This window comes from Pteropus medius, unplaced genomic scaffold (assembly GCF_902729225.1).
Source record: "Pteropus medius unplaced genomic scaffold, Ma_sr-lr_union100, whole genome shotgun sequence".
Taxonomy (NCBI): domain Eukaryota; kingdom Metazoa; phylum Chordata; class Mammalia; order Chiroptera; family Pteropodidae; genus Pteropus; species Pteropus medius.
In genome coordinates this window covers 77,956-99,147 of record NW_024348675.1, presented here as the reverse complement: position 1 = coordinate 99,147, position 21,192 = coordinate 77,956, and the positions used below count along the sequence as shown (strand labels likewise).

General features: G+C 33.5%; 1 long non-coding RNA gene across 1 annotated transcript in view; it reads left to right on the top strand.

Annotated features, from left to right (window-relative positions):
- Positions 1 to 3,426: 3,426 nt before the first annotated feature.
- Positions 3,427 to 21,192, top strand: part of LOC120616826 (uncharacterized) — a 62,198-nt gene continuing 44,432 nt past the window's right edge. Inside the window, exon 1 of the long non-coding RNA XR_005656706.1 lies at positions 3,427 to 4,001. This is a non-coding gene — a long non-coding RNA (uncharacterized LOC120616826). The remainder of the gene's footprint in view (positions 4,002 to 21,192) is intronic.

The window sequence follows — 21,192 nt, the reverse complement described above, 5'->3', positions numbered from 1 at the left end:
GACCTCTCCCTGCATTGCAGTGTGGGTCTTTTCATTCACTGAGGTATAGCAATCACTCAGCTAGTTTCAGAGGGAAGTGTTCACGCATAACTGTAGATTCGGTGTGTTTGGGAGGAGGAGACTTTAGAAGCTTCTAACATTTCTATTTTGAATTAGAACCCACCATTCAATGATTTTTTGGGCTGCTATACATCTTTAGTTTCACACTGGGATGTTTAAAAATTTGGTCAAAACCGTATATTCTATTTTATATAATTTAAAAGTTTAGAATTGTTAAAAACATTTGGCAATATTTAATTTTGTTTTAGTTAATTTTGTTTATCATTTCTGTTTAAGCTACTTCAGATATTTTAAATAGAAAATCATTTGTTTAAATGTTGCTTATATTTGTCACTTAAAAATATTGCCAACACCAGAGGGTGGCTCCATAGTGTCACGGTCAGCACATCTCCTTTACATGCAAAAGGTCCTGGGTTCCCCAAGTAGAGCCACTGACCATGTCCAGAGTGCACCAGGTCTCCCCGCTACCTCCAGTGCGCCAGGGGTGGGGGTCGGTGGGCAGGCAGGCCATGAGCGCGTGGAGGGAGATGCCCTGCCTTCAGAGATCCAGTTCTTAAAAAAAAATAGGTCAGGTGTGGAAATGGCAGGGGGCGAGGGGGTTGCATGTAAAATATTATCAACACCATAATATGTTAGCTGAGCACCTATAAAGGACACCCTAAAGCATGTTAATATTTACATTAAAATTAGCTTTCGATAAGTCATATGCTTGTATATGAACAGTTATTATTTGACAGTGTTTAGGAATGGCATGTAAAGTTGGTGACTGGAATAACAGAATTTTCAAATAAATAAAAAGGCTGTTAAATTGTGAATAATAGCATCATGGGAGGAGAAGGGAAGGATACTTAGATTTCACACTGTTCTGGGAGGATATTCTGCTTTAACTTTACTGTTTAAACATTTGCTGTTTAGTGGTTTTTTTCAAGGTGTTATGGATTGTATACGTATAATTCATCTTTAAAACGATAGTGTGAGCCAGTTATTTTTGTGAAGGGGATTGCTTGCTTTAATACAATATCTTGCATTGTTTCATATATTTTTAATTTATAATCGTTAAGATATTATGTTTTCAAATATTATATGGGTTTTCATTTGGACTTAAGCCTTAATATATATTAAGTACTAGTGAATTCACTTCTGACAGTTTTTCATTGATTTTTTCAAGTTTCTGTCCCTAAAATTGAATGAATTTAAATTGAATTTAGATTGAATCTAAATTTCCTACAACAAATCATGAAAAATTCTTTAATGATATTTCATAAAAAAAGCAAACTAGATTAATTTTGGAACATTTACTAAGTATAGAAAAACAAAATGAGTAAAATACGTTGGAACTTTTAAAGATTTGTTTCATGTCATTTTAGTTCTTATTCTTTGAATTTTTGTGAAACTATATGTTTAAGTCAAAGTTTTTTCAGCGATGGTACTAATGACATTAAAAACAATTACTTAATTTATTCTTTTTTGTGTGTGTGTGACATTGCTTAATGAAATCCAGTTGGTTTCAGCTGTATATTTTAACAGTAAGGCATGGATATATTTACAGTATGTGTTCTACTAATGACATTTTTCACTAGCTAAACCTCTTGTGGGGAGCTGCCCTGCTTGGCTTTTTTAGGACGTATATCAGATTATTTCTACACTGCCAAATGCTCCTAGTAGAACAGCAAATCTCTCAGCTCATTTCCTCTCTCCTTTCTTTTGGGTACTGTGACAACCCAAAGTTGTTGGGTCCTTTGCTGGTCACATACAGAGAAGCCTGAGGGAACTGGTTTATCTCAGAGAAAGCAGTTTTTATTCATGGGGCAGCCAGAAATGTAAAGTACCTGGAAACTGCCTTTTGTCTTCCTTCTTGTTCACTTTTACCTTATTTAACAGTTGATTCTCTTGATAGAAAAACATCATCTTTGACTACCAATACTTTTTTGTAGTGGCATAGTGATGAAAGGTTTAAGAAATTGGTACTGAAGCCTGAGTTTATGGGCAGATATATTTAAGTTCTCTTTCTTAACTGGGCATTACGTTTCATGAGAGAATTAGTGACACTGTTAATTTTAGGTGTGAAAAGTATTAAGTAGCAGGAGAAAGTTTGCTGTAGTGGATTGACAGTGGCATGAAGGTATACTGACAAGAATAGGATATTATATAGTTATATTAGCATCAGTTGGCTTAAATCATGAAAAAATTTTATTTATGTTTACATTTAATTAGCTATAAGAAGTTACAGAAGATTAGGTATAAGTTTTCTTAATGTGTAATTAATTTAAAAATAAGAAAATAATTAGAGATTTATTTACAGTGCTTCATATTAAAATGTCAAATTCATTGTTTTGTTAATGTAAAGCTTAAAAAATATAGTCTAATAGTTTTAACATAATAATTCTAAATTATAAAGCACTGCAGTGGTTTTGTATTTTGAATTATAACTATTTGTCAGATAGAAGTCATAGATGACTTGAACAACATAGGATCTGGAATTTTGTATCTCCAAATTATAGTAATTTCTGGGACTTGAGTGGATTCAGACTTTTAAATTTTCAGTGATTGTAGTTTGATACCAAGGCTTATATTTAGATAACTAATAGAAGAATAGAAATTTAAAACAGTCCTTTTAAATCTTACTGTAGAGATAATTCATTCATCCCAGAACACCTATACTTATAGTAGATCTATAAACTTATTTTTAAATACCTATGCTCTACTTTTTTGGGTATGTGACTTTTTTTCCCTCTCTGTATTTGAAATCTTCTCTTTCCCTTTCATTTTCCCTTCCCTCACTGTAGGTATTCTTCCTGGGAGTGTACTCAAGAGATGTAAGAAAATATATACATTTCATTTTTTTAGTGGTCCCTCTAAATACACCAGTTATTATATTCGTAGGACTGAGACAGAAAGAAGTTAACATTTTTAAGATCTTTGTGGTTTGTAGCAAGTCTGTTTGCAGAGAAACTTCAGGACACTTCTGATGTTTTACTACAAAAATCTTAATTTCTTCCCTCCGTAAACTTGTGTAGTTCAAAAATAATTAATTCTTCAGGAAGAATGCCTGTGTCTGTGTGTACTGGGGTGTGATAATGTTACAGTTAGTATTTTTGAAATATATAAGGAAGATTAGGAAGAAAACAATTGAAAGAGACTATATGCTAATCTAAAAGCTAGCATAGTTTCTTTACAAAAACAGCTGATCATTACAAATAACTACTGTTGAAGGACTCTGTCCAGTAGAATGTATTGTGAAGTAGATTTTTCATTTTACATTTTACATTTTATAATGGCTGTATTAAAAATAGTAAAAAGAAAAAGATTAACTTTAATTTTAATATCTTTTATTTAACCTAACAGTCAAAATATGGTTAATAAAATTTTAGTGAATATTTTACACTTTTTTGAATGTAGTCTTTGAAATCTGTTGTGTAGTCTACAATTACAACATGTCTCAATTTTGACTTGTCACATTTCTAATTTTCGAAAATGATATGTGGTTACTAGCTGCTGAAATTTGTGCTTATTCGAGAGTAGTTTTTGTTATATGAATAAAGACCAAAGTAATCATTTAGATTCATAACTCATAAAGTCATTAAGGAATTTCTTTTTTTCATACCATTTAAAAGAATATATAGGAAAGCACTTAGATCATAAGGTGATGGCTAAACTCCATTAGTAAATACTTAGCGATTTCTTCTCAGAAATTGAATCCCGAGTTAGTGGTAGAAGTGAAATATTGATTGCTTTTATTTCTTGAATATTATGTAGTATATGTTGCATTCTTTCATAAAGGATGCAATTAAGATTTTGCCTTTTTTTTAATGCTTACATTTTTTATTTCTAGGCCGTTTGCTGCTATGAATCTTTAATCTTAAAAGCTGAAGGAAAAGTGGAGGCTGATTTCTTTTGTCGATTAGGTCACTTCAACCTCTTATTGGAAGATTATCCAAAAGGTAATGTTTTTTCTCTCTTACAGTTTCTGCTTGATTTATGTTTGCATCATGTATAAATGTCAGTGTTTTTACTATTTATCAAGGACACTTACCGTTCTTTTTAAGTTTGTTCTAATCTTATAAACTCAGATAGCAATGAGAAAGAAAGTACAGCAGATAGAAATGTGAGTTTTATTTAATTCCATTTAAATACTCAATAAATTTGATCATTTTGTAAAACTTATAACAACCTATATGTGTATTGCTGTTTTGCTTGCCCTTGTGAAAAATCTGTTTTTAAAAACATATCACAGTAGAAAGAGATCAAGTTTTCTATCTTTGTAAATAAAAATGTTGACATTTTGAAAAGAGTAACACTAGTTTTTTTTCCAACACAACCAAGCATTTCTCCAATTATGAGTGGTGTTCTACAAATTTAATTCAGTTATGACACTAACCTGGAGATAGAGTGATGCCCCAGGTAAAGGACAGTTCCACATGACTGCCTCACTACAGATGACTAGTTAAAGTGGTTCTCTGTGCTACTAATAGATAAGCTTTAAATCAAAGATTCCCAAGACCCTTTCTTTAGGTTTGATAGAATTCTTTATTGGAATGGCTCACAAAGCCCAGGAACAGATTTAGCAGTTTATTAGAAGGATAAAGATGAACAGGCAAAGGATGAAGAATGTTGGGTGAGGTCTGCAAGTGTTCAGAGCTTTGGAGCTTCAGGTCCTGTAGGAGCTGGGACATATTTAACAAGCTGGAAGCTCATAAACTCATCAAATGTCAGTGTTCAAGAATTTATAGAGCTTAACTTGCATCCTTGACCCCAAACCATACCCTCCACCTCATGTCGAGGCTATATAAGGACTCATGGTAAGTCATCTCATCAGCATAAATTCTGATGAGCTCAAAAGGGGCTCTTAGGAATAATAAAAGAGTCATATCACTCAGGAAATTTCAAGTATTTAGGAGCTTTATGCCACGATTGGGGACATAGATCAAAAATATTTTTATTATACTACACAAATAGCATTTCTCTTTTTTGTTCTTGGTTTTCTTTAAATTTTCCATTTAGGTTGTAAATTCAGTCTTTATTCGTGTTATTTTATAGTAATACACATAATCTCATAATCTCTTAGTTTGAACCTTGAATAAAACATTTTTATTCATTTAGAATAGCATATTTTTTTGTCAAATAGGTGGAGATAAATAACTTGAGATAATCTTTTAAGATGTGTGCATTTCATAGTTTCCTAGTGCTGACCAAGATCATTACTCATTTAGTAAGTTAAAATTGCCATGAAAAATGCTTCCATCTCCCTTTCAAACAGAACCCCCATATCAAAGAAATAATTATCTTATAAGCAAGAATATGTAAATAACCTTTTCATGTTAGTAAACATCTTAGTAGAGAGTGGGTGGACATGTTATTATTTTTAGCAGTGTTTAGTGGAAACAACAATTGGCTAATAGTTTTAGGACTACAATGAATTTAGTGGTATGTTACTTCAGTGCTTTAGGAACATGGTGTATTGTGTGCCAGTCTTTTTGAAAGTAAATGTAGGAGAGGGAAAATAATTTTCTCTTTATCTTTTTGAGTTCTTGATTGAGACTTCTTGCAATAAGAGACAGGTTAATGTTACCAAATCCTGTATTTAAGTTTGCCCACCTACATGTGCTAGTTGAAAGAGATGCATGAGCAGGAGTTTGCCATATAGAATGGAAGTAGTTTATAGAATTGGCCATTCTAGAATGTGGGTGAGTTCATCTTGTGAGAGACTTGACTCTCTGATGGTTATACATTACATATGACAAAATTGTAGGACATCGGGTTAGGGGTTCAGAGCTGTGTGAGAAACTGATTAATTAGAGGTGAGGTAAGGATACTAAGTCCAGTCTTGAGGACAGCTCTGGCATCCCTCTGTCTGGTTTTATGGAAAAGTGCCCAAGGGTACAATTTATCTTAGGGTTTAGGACCTGAAACATAACTTAGGTCAAGATGTTATCTTTAGCCCGCCAGAGGTCCAGACCTTGTGACCATTAGTCAGGTCTGGGCTGCTATCTTCTGCCTCTGTGGTTGCTGATTATCCTGAGGAAAAAACTAGGTCTCTGAGGGATGAAGAGGGAGAGAACACATGATTTCTAACGCTGTAATCACAAATCAAATCAAAATTTTGAAGACATTTGGTGTCATTGACAGGAGAAAAACAGAAGTTTATTAACGTATCTACATCATTTATACCAGAGAGATACCCCAGAAAACTGCGGATTTCTGAGATGGCCTAAGCTATCAACTGAAGCTCAGCTAAAGACAAAAATAACATGTTGAGGTGGGTGGAGGCCAGTTATGGAAGTTAACTTGGAAAGGCACTTAGAATAAGGGTAAGGTTGTTATGCAGATTTAAGTTAGTGCCTCATACATTGATAAGTTTTTGTGACTTAAAGTAATGCTTCTCTTTCTAGTACTCGAGGTAGATGTTATTAATGGAGATTCGTAGATGTTATTAATGGAGATTCGTAGATGTTATTAATGGAGATTCCTTTATAAATGTAGATTTCTCTTACAAAAAAAGCCAACTTATAACTTCTCTTTTTTCAGAACTTTTTCTTGTGTTTGCTATTTCTAAAAATAATCAGCTCAAAATAATCCTATTCCAAAGAGACATATTTTGGTGAGGTATATTTTGCTGTCTTTCATAAATTAAGACAAAACTTTACTAATGATATGCTTTTTTGGTTTTTGACAATATAGAATGCTATACTGATACACATATAGCATATATATTTGTATTCCAATTACAACTGTTATTTAAAAATGTATTAAGTTAACCTCCCTGAACTTCTTACTCCTAATCTGTAAGGATAATAGTAATGTAGGTGTAGACATAAGAAATGTCCAACTTGTGGAGAATTTTTGTGAGTTTATTTCAGCCAAACTGGTGACAATTGCTAGCAAGCAAAAATCACAGTGGATTGAGAAAACATTTCAGAGAATGACGGTTTTGCATCTTATTTTATACATTTGAATCAAAGTGATGTAAAGAGAGTTATATGAAATCCATTTGTGGTAGATTAAGGAGGTGAGAGCAAATCAGGGAGAAAATCTTGCATTGAGTAAAATGCAAATGGAGAAAGATTTTTTTTTTTACATTGGTGGGTACAGGATAGTTAATAATGAACATTTACAGCAAGTAGAGATGATAGAGATGGTATGTGGCACAACAAGATAATAATGAAGTGTTCTGTAGTCTTGTGCTCTGGTGGTCTCATGTTTTGGTGGTTTTGTGCTCTGATGCCTGTGTTTGTGCCTACAGGGCGTCTAGAAAAGAAAATTACTTTGACATTTTGAAGATATGTTATACTAGATGCTTAAGAACAGTGGACAGGGCTCACTTAAAGTAAAGATAACCTTTGCTAAGTAAGCTATAGGCCTATGACATGACTACCTGCCTACTTAGAAATTCGTAATCAAACCATCCTTTGTGGTTAGTTTTGGTCACTGGCTTGCCATTCCTGCCATGTGGCCCCCGTGAGCTTGTTAGGTTTATTGCATAGCCCACAGGAAAATTTATGAATGGTAAATGAAACTTGGTGCTTATATGAAAATGAACTTCAATTCACTTCAGTAGGCAGATCTAAGTAATATTATTTAGATCTGTTTTAATACTATAACTTGGTTAAACCTACAGTCATGTGCTGCATTTTGACATTTTGCATATTGACATTTTGGTCAACAAGAGACTGCATGTACAATCCTGGTTCAATAAGTTAACAACAGAAAAATTTCTATCGCCTAGTGACATGGTAGCCATATTAGTCAAAGCACAACACATTACTTACGTTTGTGGTGATGCTGGCATAAACAGACTTACTCCTCTGCTGGTCTTATAAGAAGTACACCACATACATAATAATTATAATGATAATAAATGACCATTTTACTGGTTTATGTATTTACTACACTATGCTGTTTGTTATTTTAGAATATATTCTTTCTACTTAATAAAAAAATGTTTTCTGTAAAACATTATGCTGTGTTACACTGGCAGTAGTAGCCTTATTTATCTTTATTGCATCATTTCTCTTGTGCTTGATTTAATCTTGTCTTGTTTTGTAGAGTAACATGCACTACATTTTCTAGTGAAGGAGCAATAGGCTGCACCATACAGCCTAGGTTAGTAGTACGCTATGCCATCTAGGTTGTTGTAAGTGTACTTAGTAATGTTCCCACAAGACAAAATTTTCTAGGGAGGTATATCTCAGAAAGAATAGCTGTTGTTAAGTGGAGCATGACTAATATTTCAAAGAAATCAGTAGGGAAATCTATGGGTTTCCTATAATGCATTTAAGATTTTTTTTAATACATAAATATGAGAGCAAATAAACACCCTAAGTTGAAATTGCATAAGGACTAGTATATGTCTTTGCTGCTTAGCGGTTATTTAATAATAGGTAGTTTTAATTTCTTAAAGCTATAAATATGATAATTTCATTATATTTTCTCTTAAGAAGAGGAGGCCATGTACAAATAAATAGCCTGTGAAGTAAATAAGCAGTCTAGGGAATTTTGTATGTGTATGTTTGGAGTTATTTCGGCATGTGGTAAATTAGTGATTGGATGAATTCAATGTGCTATATATAAATTTCTAATAAGAATTACCTGTTAGAGTGAAGCCTATTTTCACAAGAGAAAAAGATAACCTTGGCATTTAAGTTCTTAACACAAAGTTCTTGAGTCAAATCATTGTCATCTAGGGAATTAGCTATTTGATAAGTAGAGGTTGGCTTGATCATTTGTAGTAGTGGAGAATAGTAGAGAAATATTTTATATTTCATGGTGAGCTGAAAGTTTTCTAATTTGAAGCTTCCTGAAATTCCAATCATTTATAGTTTTCTCTACCCTTTCCTTTCTTCAAATAATTCGTTATTTGTTGGCTGACCGTCACCTTTGTTAAAAATATTGCCTTTAAAGTTGAAGGTAGTCAGTGTTCTCTGCTAAGAGTGACTAACAGTGCATATCAAAGTTGGATGAACTTTTTCTCCTTTTGCTTTTTTGTATGTGTGGAGTGGAATAACAATACACTGTCCTGGGATATATAGAACATAAACATAAAATGAGTGCTTTCTAATAATATTTGAGTTTTTCCAAAGATAGAGTTTTTTATCCTTTAATGTGTTATCTATAATAGATATTTTTGTGTCTGCATATACCATATATGTTATATATGTACATATATACTTACACATGTACACATCACATGCATGCATTATATATGTAATGTGTATTATGTAATATATAAAACTATTGTACATTGCATATATATAACATATGTAGTATAACATTGTTTCTGTAGTTGCAAATATATATAAGAGATTCTTATTTTTTTGTGGTAGTTGTAAAGTAGAAAATGCTTAGTGAATACTGAACTGTTACTTCTAGGGGAGATATGGCCATGAAGTTCTTGTTAGCCTCGTTTTTGTTAAATCAATACAAAACTTTGTTTTATGTGTGTTTCTGTTTGGTGGCATGTTTTTTAATAGATATTTTTGATTTATTAACATTGAACTAAAGTTCAGCAATGCTATTAACTCATCCTTGAATGAAGCTTATGAATAAATGCTATGTGTTCTCTGTAAGGCTCATTATATCTTTCTTACAGTTAGGAATACTAGACAGACCTTCAGCAATACTCTTAGGGATGTTTTAAACAACAAAATCACTAACAAAAAGCAAAAAAATGTGGGAAAAAAGTATTAATAAATAAGTATATTATAAAAAGACTCTTGTTTATAGCATGAGAGCTAAAACAAGAAGGCAGAGCATTACCTTATTCAGTCTCAGCTTGAAAAATGCATGTAAGGTCACTAGAATTTTCTTCATCCTACACAGATCCATGAGTGAGAGTGAAAATGCCACAGGTATTGATTATAGAGTTCCAAATAAATTATAATGAATAGATGAATTTGTAAATAAGGAATCTATGAATAATGAGAAACAACTGTGTATATCATTTTTATATATGTATCAGGGAATTTCTATTTTATGTAGAGATTCATGGGAAATAAGCAGAACATATTATATAAATTTGTTTTATAATACACATTTACTTCTTTGTTGACATTAAAAGGCACTAGAATACTGGTATAAATTTGTGACCATGAAAGATATATGTTTCTCTGAAAACAGATAAATTTTTGCATATGTATCAAGTAATCTTATTTTTCTTGTATTCACAGATAAAGTGTACCATATCGTCATATAACTTAATTTAAATGTATTTAAGAGGTTTTTAGGAAAAAAACAAAACAAATCACATACAGCCACTCTTTGTATCCCCTTTAAAACTTTCATATAGATTTCTCTTAACACATTTCATCCATCGCGTTTTAGTTTGATTTAAGATATATGTCATGACTTTGCTAATTTAACATTTATTAGGTGTAAGTACAAGGTTCTAGGTAGTTAACTGAATTTCAACAGAAGACTACAAGGGCAATTCAATAGAGAAGTTTATTACTCACAAGCCCTAGAGTAAGTACATGTTACTGCATCCTGGGAGGTCAGGGAAGGGAACATACAGAAAGAGAGACTGGATATTTGTTGGGGTTGGTGGATGGAATCCTTTCCAGTTCCTGGGCCAAGGAGCTAGATTGATCAATTCAAAAGAATAGGGTTTTGGTAAATACAATGGAGGGTTTTATCTGAGAATTGGGAAAGGCAAAGTCCCTAGGTGACTGGGATTATCACAAGGGGTTTGGGGGAAGTCATACCAGAAACTTTTGATTGTGACTCTATAGGCTGCTTTTTAGGGCATACAGATAAATGAGGTGAGGGCTAGTGTTTTAAAGGCCTTTGAAGGCCACTTGGCAAAACAAAATGGATGCCGAGGCAGCAATACCATGCAGTAGCTTAAGCTAAACTCTAGAAACGCAGAATTAGATAATGCATTTCAGAAGTGTCCAGTGTAGGAAAATAATAATCATAACCCATGTTTTATATATCTGTGTCCATGGTTATTCCCCTTTGGATATGGAATTTATAATTTAGGTAACAAGTTCTGGTAGCTTTGAGAACTTAAGAATTTGTAGTACATGTTACAAGGAAAAAAAAGAACAAAATTTTTTGGAGTCTTTTGTATTAAGCCAGTTGTGACATACTAATAGTGTTTATGAGAATGTTATTTTAATAATGTCAAAGAGATAATAATAAATTCAAAGGCGTTTTCAGCAAATGCATTAATTTGATTTGATAACCTCAAAAAGTCAAAGAGATGCCTTTTTGTCTGCTTTTCTGCTTATCCTCATAATTTGCTGTGTCTCTTTAAGTCGTGATCTTTTCGTGTGAAGATAGGATGTGAGGAACATTGGTTTATTGTGGTAAGCGCTGGTCATAAGTTTTTCCAAATGTTAATATATATGAACATTACATTTAAGTGGAGATTTTTTTCCAAGACAACCTTAGATTTGTGTATGCGAAGTGTTAAAGAGTCATTACAACAGTCATTTGTTTTGTGATAATTATGTAGAAAAAGGTCATATAAAATCTTGCAGATATCATATCCTAGGATAAAAGTATAAGTTTTCAAACTTACTCTTGGGGGAAAAAAGGCAAATTAAGTGCAAGTCAGTGCAATGCATGACAGAATTTTTTCCTCTTCTTTTTATCCTACTCCTTGTCTTAATCATTGTGGCTAACTTAGCCTTGTAAAGTCAGATATTGGCTTACCTTGCCGAGGATATTTTTAGTTAGTACATAGTCTTGTATAGAAGTATAGGTGAATTTAAAATCTCCTTCCTCCTTTGCTGCTTCCTTCTAAAGAAGCCTTTCCCTGCCAAGGCATCTTTCATCTGAATTATTGCCACTTTAAAACTCTTCGTAGTCTGAATGGACTCATGTATTACATTCTTTAGTTTAGACAGTCTTAACTCAGAGCCTTAATATTATCCAGTAAAAATTTCCCTCTAGAACACTTAAAAAGAAAAATAAAAACTCTTGTTAATTTTAAGGTCCTGTTGTATTTAGGATAAGATGACCAAAGTATGCCAAGGTCACTACCTTTCTTAACCCTTATCTTGACCCTGCATACTCTCTTAGGCTGTTTCTTCAGATTTCTCTTTTAAATACGTTATGCGTCTTTTTGTTTATGAATTGCTACTTATTTCTGTATTAAAGAACTTTTTAGGTTACTTCTTAATTGTAAGGACGACAAAGACCTTAGACTTGTTACTCTGACTGTCCCATGTCTTTATTCTTTAAACTTTTCCCTGGCTCTTCTGGAGGAGCCACATAAGGGAGTACTGGCTGTGATTCCTGTCAGCCACCGTGTAATACAAGTGCTGTCAATCCAGCGATGAAAGGCATCTCGGAAAATTCCCTGGGCCAAGAGACAAAAGGGACTTACAGTCTTATTTGAGATGGTGAGGGCAGATTTTTAGAACCCAGGTTGGCTAAAGATTTATTTTGTGCTGTCTTTCCAGTGTCTCTCCTTTCACATTGTTAACTATTCCTACTTTAAAAATAAAGCACAAAAAGTATATTTTAACATCACAAATACTGTGTTTGTTGTTTAAAATAAATCAGAAAACAGCAAACTTAACAAAAAGTATGAGAGCTGTTGCTATGTGTTGCTTTGTTCACATCTGTTATTTCCCTACAGTGTTTCTATGTACTATTAACCAAAGCTCCTAAGTCTCCCGATCTTATTAGTGTGGATTTGTGAAGTAGGTATCCAGTAGCACAGCCTTGAGAGGGGTTCAGCTGCAAGCCAGATTTAGCCAATCTGTTAAGATTCAGCATGCAATCTACAGATGCTGTGCTTATAGTTTCCTCTAAAGGCCACACCAGAAACAAGCCAGCTGCCTTGTGAGTCTAGGAGCTGCTCAGCAAGGAGCACCTGACTCGCTGAGGATAAACCTGGAGGAGGCTTGGCTGGGGCCAGGAGTTGGGGGAGTTGTGGTTTCAGGGAATCCTCTGGGCTGACTGACCTCTGTTATCCAGTTTGATAACCTTTGGCTATGGCGCTATGGCAGTTCTGTGTCTGCACACTGGGAACAGGGAGGGGTCAACAGGGAACAATGGATACTGCTGGCACTTCTGTACAGAGCAAGTCTCCTCTAGGCCCTCACTCCAGCAATGTCTTCCTGTAAGTCCCCGGTGCCCCCTGCACGTAGCCAAATTGGCACTGGTGCTCAGAGTGAGCAAGTCTGTCACCTTGAAAATATGCTCCCAGACACTGCTTCTTTAAGAGTTGTCTGCAGCTACAGCTGCTGCAGCCTCCATCTCACTCAGCTGCTGAAGCTGGGGCAGCCTCCTATTCTTGCCCTGTCCTACCTACTGCTGTTGCACAGTGATTTATTGGATTTCTCCCTAGTTGTATGGCTTATTCATCAAAATCCCAGGCTATTTTTCCTTGCTGCTGCTGCTTGTTTCCATCACAACTTTAGGTTGCCAGGGAGATGAACATAGCCTCTATCATCTACATCATTTTTTTCCCTCCCCTTGTTGGGAGTTTTTGATTCTGCTTCAATGTCATTGCTAGTAACGGGTCTGTTCATATATTCTCTGTCTGTTCTTGGTTTAGTTTAGGAAGGTTGTACGTTCCTGAAAATTTATCCCTTTCTCTTATATTTTTGAATTTGATGTTATAAAATTGTTCATAGTTGGCGTAAAATTGTTCATTGCATTCTTAATGATCCTTTGTATTTCTATGATGTCCATTGTAATCTCTCTTTTATTTCTGATTTTATTTATTTGTGTTCTCTCTTTTTTCTGCTTATAAGTCTTGTTAGATGCTTGTCAGTTTGATTTTTCAAAGAACCAGTTTCATTAATCTTAGTTTCATTAATCTTTTCTATTGTTTCTCTTTTGTATTCCATTTATTTCCATTCTAATGTTTATTATGTTCTTCCTTCTGCTTACTTTGGGTTTTATTTGAAATACAATAAAACAGGATATTTCTAGTTTCCTTAGGTGTAAATTTAGGTGGTTTATTTGGGATTCTTGAAGTAGGCCTGTACAGCTACAAATTACATTTTATAAATGCTTTCGCTTCATCCCAGAGAGTTTTAGGATTATCTTTTCATTTTCAATTTTCTCGAGGTAGTTTTTTATTTTTTGTTTGATTTCCTGTTTGATCCATGTTTGGAAGCATGTTGTTTAATCTGTACATATTTGTCTTTTCTTTCCCCAGTTTTTTCCTGTAGTTGATCTCTAGTCACATGCCATTGTGGTCAGAAAGTATGCTTGATATAGTTTCAATCTTCTTGAATTTACTGAAACTTGTTTTGTGGCATAGTATGTGACCTATACTGAAATTGTCCCCCGTGCACTTGAGGAAGATGTGTAACCTGCAGTTTTGGATGAAAGGCTCTGTAAATGTCTTATCCAGATCAGACTGGTCTAATGTGGCAGTTAAGCTATTATTTCCTTTTTAATTTTCTGTCTGAGAGAACTAACCATTGAAGTAAGTGCAGTATTAAAGTCCCGGACTATTATAGTATTACCCTCAATTTCTGCCTTTATGTCCATAAATATTTTCTTTGTACACTTGGGTATATCGGGCACGTAACGTATTTATAATTGTTATGTCCTATTCTTGGAAAGACCCTTTTAAAATTGTGTAATGTCCTTCTTTGTCTCTCACACTCTTTGTTTTGAAGTCTGTTTTGTCTTATATGAGTATTGCTACCCTAGCTTTCTTTTCATTTCTATTTGCATGGATTCTCTTTCTCCATCTCTTCATTTTCAGTCTTTGTGTCTTTTGATCTGAAGTAAGTTTCTTGTAAGCAGCATATTGATGGGTCATTTTTAAAATCCATTCTGTCACTTTATGTCTTTTGATTGGAACATTCAGTCCATTTACATTTGGGATAATTATTGATAGGCATGTGCTTGTGGTCATTTTGTTATTTTTGTTGTCCTTGGCTGTTTCTTCTCTTGATGAGATTCCTTTCTCTTTTTGTTTATATTTATTTCTGTGTGGATTTGGCTTGTAGTTACCATGAGTTTCATAAAAACCCGTCTATATCAATAGCAGTCTATTTTAGGCTGATAGACATTTAAGTTTGGTTTCATTCTAAACCAAGCATTTTTGTTCCCCCTCTTCTCTATGTTTCGATATCATGTTTTCTTTCTTTTTGTTTTGTGAATCTCCTGGTTTATTTCTTTACTGTACTTATAGTTAATATTGCTATTAATGTCTTTTAACTTTCCTGTTAACTTCTAAGTGGTTGATTAACTGTGGTTATTATATATTTGCCTTTACCAGGAAGATTTTTTTTCTCCTTTGTTGTATTTTCTTATGCGTAGTTATGGCCTTTTTTTTCTGTTTAAAGAAGACCTGTTAACATTTCCCATAAGGCCAGTTTAGTGGTGATAAACTGCTTTGGTTTTTGCTTGTCTGTGAAACTTTTTATCTGTCCTTCAATCCTAAATGGATTGCTAGATGAGGTATTATAGGTTGTCAATTGGTTACATTCTGACCAAAAAGTTGCTTCCAAGAAATCAGCTGATAGCTTTATGGGGTTTTCCTTGCTTGCGACTTGTTTTCTAGTTGTTGCTGCCCTTAAAATTGACTCTTTGTCCTTAACTTTTGCCATTTTAATTAGCCCATTTCTTGGTGTGGGTCTCTTTGAGTCCATTTTGTTTGGAACTCTTTGCTTCCTGGCCCTAGATGTCTGCTTCCTTCTCCCAATCAGGAAAGTTTTCAGATCTTACTTCTTCAAATATTCTTCCTGCCTCTTTCTTTTTTCTTCTGGAATTTCTGTAATGCTATTGTTAGAGTGCTTGATGTTGTACCACAAGCAAATGTTAGACCTCTTACATTATCCTCATTTTTTTGAAATCCTTTTTTTTGGGGGTTTTATTTTGCTGTTATGATTGAGTGATTTCCACTATTCTGTCCTCTAGGTATGTAATGGTTCTTATATATTAACTAGTCTACTGTCAATTTTTTTCTAACGAATTTTTCATTTCAGCTAATGTATTTTCATCCCTGATTGGTTTTTTTTTTACATTTCTAGCTCTTTGCCGAAGTGTTCTTTAAGTTTTTGTATTCTCAAGTTTGTTGAATACCCTTAAGATTATTTCTCTGAATTGTTTACCAAGCAAATTACTTACCTTAAAACATGAGCTATGAGTTAAAAATGTAAGAGGTTGAAAATGGGGTTTGATCATAATGACTTTGTTTTTGGACCATGGCTTAAAAATAGTACATTTTCATATGTATGGTCAAGTATACATAACGTTATTATTTCACCAGTTTTTACAGAGTTACTATATATCCTATACCCCATTTTCTCTCATATTTATGTTTTACATTAAGATACTACGTTTCTCACAATACTTGCAAAGCAGAAATTACACATTATTATTAACTAAAGTCTTTTCTTAGAGTTCTGTAGATTATCCCTCATGTACTTTTTCTGTTCAGAATTTTATTCAAGGTATTCATTACATTTAGTCACCATTTGTTCTTAGTCTTCTCTTGTCTGTGACAGTTTCTCAGACTTTCCTTAGTTTTGATAATATTGATACTTTTTGAGTAGTACTGGTTAAGTATTTTGTTGAATGTTTGTTAGTTGGGATTATGTTCTTATCATGATTAGACTGGGATTATGGATTTTTGAATGGGAGGCCATTTTCAGGATATCACATCAGAGATACTTACTCTGAACATGACTTACCACTTTTAATATTTTAACCTTGATCACTGGCTAAAGTGGTGTTCGCCAGTATACATTTACTTAGTTGCCCGTTTCCATATTAATGCTTTGGAAAGAAGTCACTATGTGTAGTCCATGCTTTAGCAGTAGGGTGTTACAGTCTACCTCCTTGAGGACAGAGGACAGAATTTACATATATTTTCTGCAATTATTCTGCATGGAGATTGGCTTATTCTCCCTCTTTTTAGTCATTTATGTCAGTATGGGCTCAAGATATCTATTTTATACTTTGGGTTATAATCCTATATTACTGTCTTAATTTTCTTGCTAAAATTGTTTCAGATTTGGCTATTAGGAGTTTTTTCAGTTGATTCCTGGTGTCCTTTTAACATGTTATCATCATGAGTGGTGGTGGTGGGTGGGGTTTGAGCCATTCCTTTTCTGTACTACCAGGTAAGTATAGGCTTTTCTTGGGCGATTCTTTTCCCAGTCCTAGAATGATCTATTTCTTCATTTTTGGAGAAGTACTTAACTATTAAGATTTGAGCCTTGGATGTGTTTATTGCTCTTGGAGTGTCCTTGCTTCTAGGCCCTCTTGCTGACAGAACAAGGAAACGTATGTGTGTGTATCAGTCAATGTGTATGTGTGTTGTGTATATGTATGTGTGTACATATATATACACCCTTTAATATTTATTTACATATATATATGTATCTGTTAATATATCTATATGTAACCTTTTCTTAAGCTAAACTAGGTTATACTGATGTCTCTCATTAATACATGGATCATTCTTGTCTTCTCCATTGCTTATTTGTAATACTAATTAGAGTACAGTGCTTATATACAGTTCCTTTTGTCTTTAAATTTACAAATTCCATTTTTCCAGAGTTGCTTAGGTCAGCACTTTTGCCCCTCCTCTTTTTAGTGAAGTTGTTTCCTACATTCGTAGTACAAAGATTGTCATATTCTGCATCTCATTATGGAAATCCCCTGGCCTCCTAAATGATTTGTCAAAAAATTAGTATACATTATGTTTCGCTCTTTGTGCTATAAAGTATGTGTTTTGACAGGTTAATGATTCTGCCATTAAACTTTCAAACAACAATTTTACTACACTAAAAAAATGCGTGTGCTTCACCTATTTAGCACTCTTCCTGTTCTTGAATCTTTGGTGGATAACAGTCTATTTACCATCTGTATTTTTGCCTTTTCCAAGTGTTATACTAGTGGGACCATAAAATAAGTAATCTTTTCAGACAGGCTTATTTGCTAATGTATTTTTAATGATTTGATCGCTTATTTCATTTTATTGCTGAATAATAATATATAGAGGTAACAACAGAGTTTATTTATTTTATTCATTATTTAAAAATATTAACCTCTTGCTAGTAATTTTAAGGCATTATTATATTTTTAAGTGTACTTAATGGTAGTAGAAGTGATAAGGTATTTGCATATATAATATTTTATTAAAAATTATTATTAGGAAGAGGCTGAAAGAGACATAGATACTGTACCTGCACAGCTAGAGGGTAGAAGCACTGACACCTAGAGCGTAGTAGCAACTGCTAAGTAGTTGTAAAGCAAGAAGGCAAATTAGAGCACTTTGGTTTTTTTTTTCCTTTGCTTGTTTTCTCTTTGACCTGTGGGTTTATTAGATATATTAAATTTTGGTATGGGTGGAGGTTCTCTTAATTTTAATTTAATTTAGAAAATAGTTCACTTCCAGTTAGATTGTTTTCAGTTAGAGATATTCATTGCTTCGCTTTAATAATATTGTACTAATGTAGTAGTATTTATCTTTCTGAGTCATTTAAGTCGGTACTCAGTGTTGTTTTATGGTCACTGCTATTGACAGACAGTTTTGATATAGACAATTTTAAAATGAAAAGTTTTTAATAATTATTTGAATTTTGTGTGACCTTTTTTAATGAAGTCTTACATACAAAGGAATCTGGCCTCTGTTGATACTTTGGATCAATCTCATTTTTCTTTGCATTGTTTTATTTCTGCAGAAGAATTAGTACATCTTTTAGAGTTCATTTTTTCTTAACTATTCTTTATTAACAGTATTACATAGGAGTTTTCTTTTTTATCTAAGAAGTTTGAAGGTAGCCAACCTAGTTGTGATTCTTGACCCTGCAGAATGATCAGACCTGGGCTTTCTGTTAGGATATTTTAGACAGCCTTTGAACTTGAGTGTCTTGTTTAAAATAATATACTTGTGATTCCTTCATGTTATTGGGTATACAAAGTAGTTACTTATTATTGCTGAATATTATTTTGCTTTCTGGCCATTTCAGTTTGGGTACCCAGTGTCTATGGAAGGAGGTTTGGGCTGGGTGTTCTGGTTTTTGGCTGTTCTGGAAAAAAACCCTAATAATTTATACACAGGTTTTTTTGTGATGAATTTAACTTAAATCTCACTTAGGAGTGAATTGTCTGGGTTATATGATGTGTGTAGTATAACTTCATAACAAATTGCTCATGATTTCCCAAGGAGCTATTATTAATGTTTTCATTTTCTATAGCAGTGTGTGAGAGGTAAAGTGGCTCTTTGTCAGAACGTGGTATTATTCGTGTTTCATTTTAGTCATTCAGATGCAGGACATGGCAAATATTCCCCAACTGAAGGGGAGACCAAGCCCTGCACTGAGCGAAGAAGAGAGTCCTTTGACGAAGAATTCAACACACACGCCAAAGCTAGAGTCAAATGGAGAGTTTATAGAAAAGGGGTGACACACCACAGACAGAGCGTGGGCTCCTCTCAGAGGCAGAGAGTTAGAGTGAGAGGGACCCTGAGTGTTCAGGGTATTCATTATGTCATTCTTTAATTCCCATTTCCTTTTTGTCTAGCAATATTTGCTTTACGTACATAGGATATGTACATACTTTCAAGAGTTAAAGACTCGTTGAATTGTCCTCTTATTAATATAAATTTTCTTTTTCTTTTTTGTCTCTGGTTATAACCTTTGTAGTAAAGTTTATTTTGTCTGACATAGGTATTATTACCCCAGCTTATCTTTTTTTTTTATATTTATTTCTGTGACATAACTTTTTTCCATTTCTTTAATCTTACTCTCTGTGTATCTATTGATCTGAAGTGGGTCTTTCATAGGCAGCATATCTAGGGTCTTTTTTTTTTATCCTTTCAGTCACACTATGTGTTTTCATTTGAGCATTTAGATTTTTTAAGTTTCAAGTAATTACTGATTGTTGTGTAGCTTTATTCTGATTATTATTTGTAGTTTTCTGTTTTTTTATTATTCTTTTGTTCTTTTCTCTTGTATGTTGATGATACTCTATAGTGCTTTGTTTGGATTCCTTTCTCTTTATTTCTTGAATTTCTGTTACAGATTATTGTTTGTAATTTCCATGTGTTCCACTATATCAACATATGTTTATAGCAGTCTGTTTTAAGTTGATGATCATTTACATTTCAACACATTTAAAAATTTTCCAATGTTTACTCAATCCTTATTTAAGTTTTGTTATTATTTTTCACCTATCTTGTGTGTATGTTTTGGGTGTCTTTTAATTTGTCATTGTCATTACACGTCTTTCTACTTTTGTCCTTTCACTTTTGTAATAGGTTTATACTTTGCTCATCCTGTTTTTTATTTTTAACTTTCTTAGTAAGAATTTTTTCTTTTCCATATATTCTTTTTAATATTTTTGTAATTTTGTTTATATTTTATTTATTTATTTTTAATTCTTTTTTTTATAGTGACATTGCTTAATAAAATCCAATAATTTTCAAGTGTATAATTTAACAGTAAGGCATACATATACTGAATTCTATGTTCACTTCCCATAGTTAGCTTTCTTTCTGTCACTACAAATACGCCCACTTTTACCCATCAACCTCCCTCCTCCCCCTTCCCCCCACACTCTGGTAACCACTACTCTATTGTCAGTGTCTATGAGTCTCTGCTTGTTTCTCCTATTTATTTGTTGCTTTTAGGTTTATCCCACATTTAAGTGACATCATATGGTTTTCAACTTTTATTGTCTGGCTTATGTTGCTTAGCATGATTATGTAGAGGTCCAGCCAGGTAGCAAATGGATGTATGTCATCTCTTCTATTCGCTGAGTCATATTCCATTGTATATATGTACCACAGCTTCTTTAGCCAATCATTTATCGTAGGACGTTTCAGTTGCTTCCGTGTCTGGCCACTGTGAATAAGGCTGCTATGAACATCATGTGAAAATATCTTTTCGGATATGAGTTTTCAATTCTTTGGAGTAAATACCCAGTAGAGGGATTGCTGGATTATATGATAGATCAATTAGTTTTTAGAGGAAGCTCTATACTGTTCCATCGTTGCTGTACTAATTTACAGTCCCTCCAGCAGTATATGAGGGTTCCTGTTTCTCCACATCTTCTCCAACATTTGTTATTACTTGTCCTGTTGATTATAACTATTCTAATAGGTGTGAGGTGATATCTCATCATGGTTTTGATTTGCATTTCCCTAGTAACTAGCAGTGATGAGCATCTTTTTATACATTTTTTGGCCATTTGTATGTCCTCTAG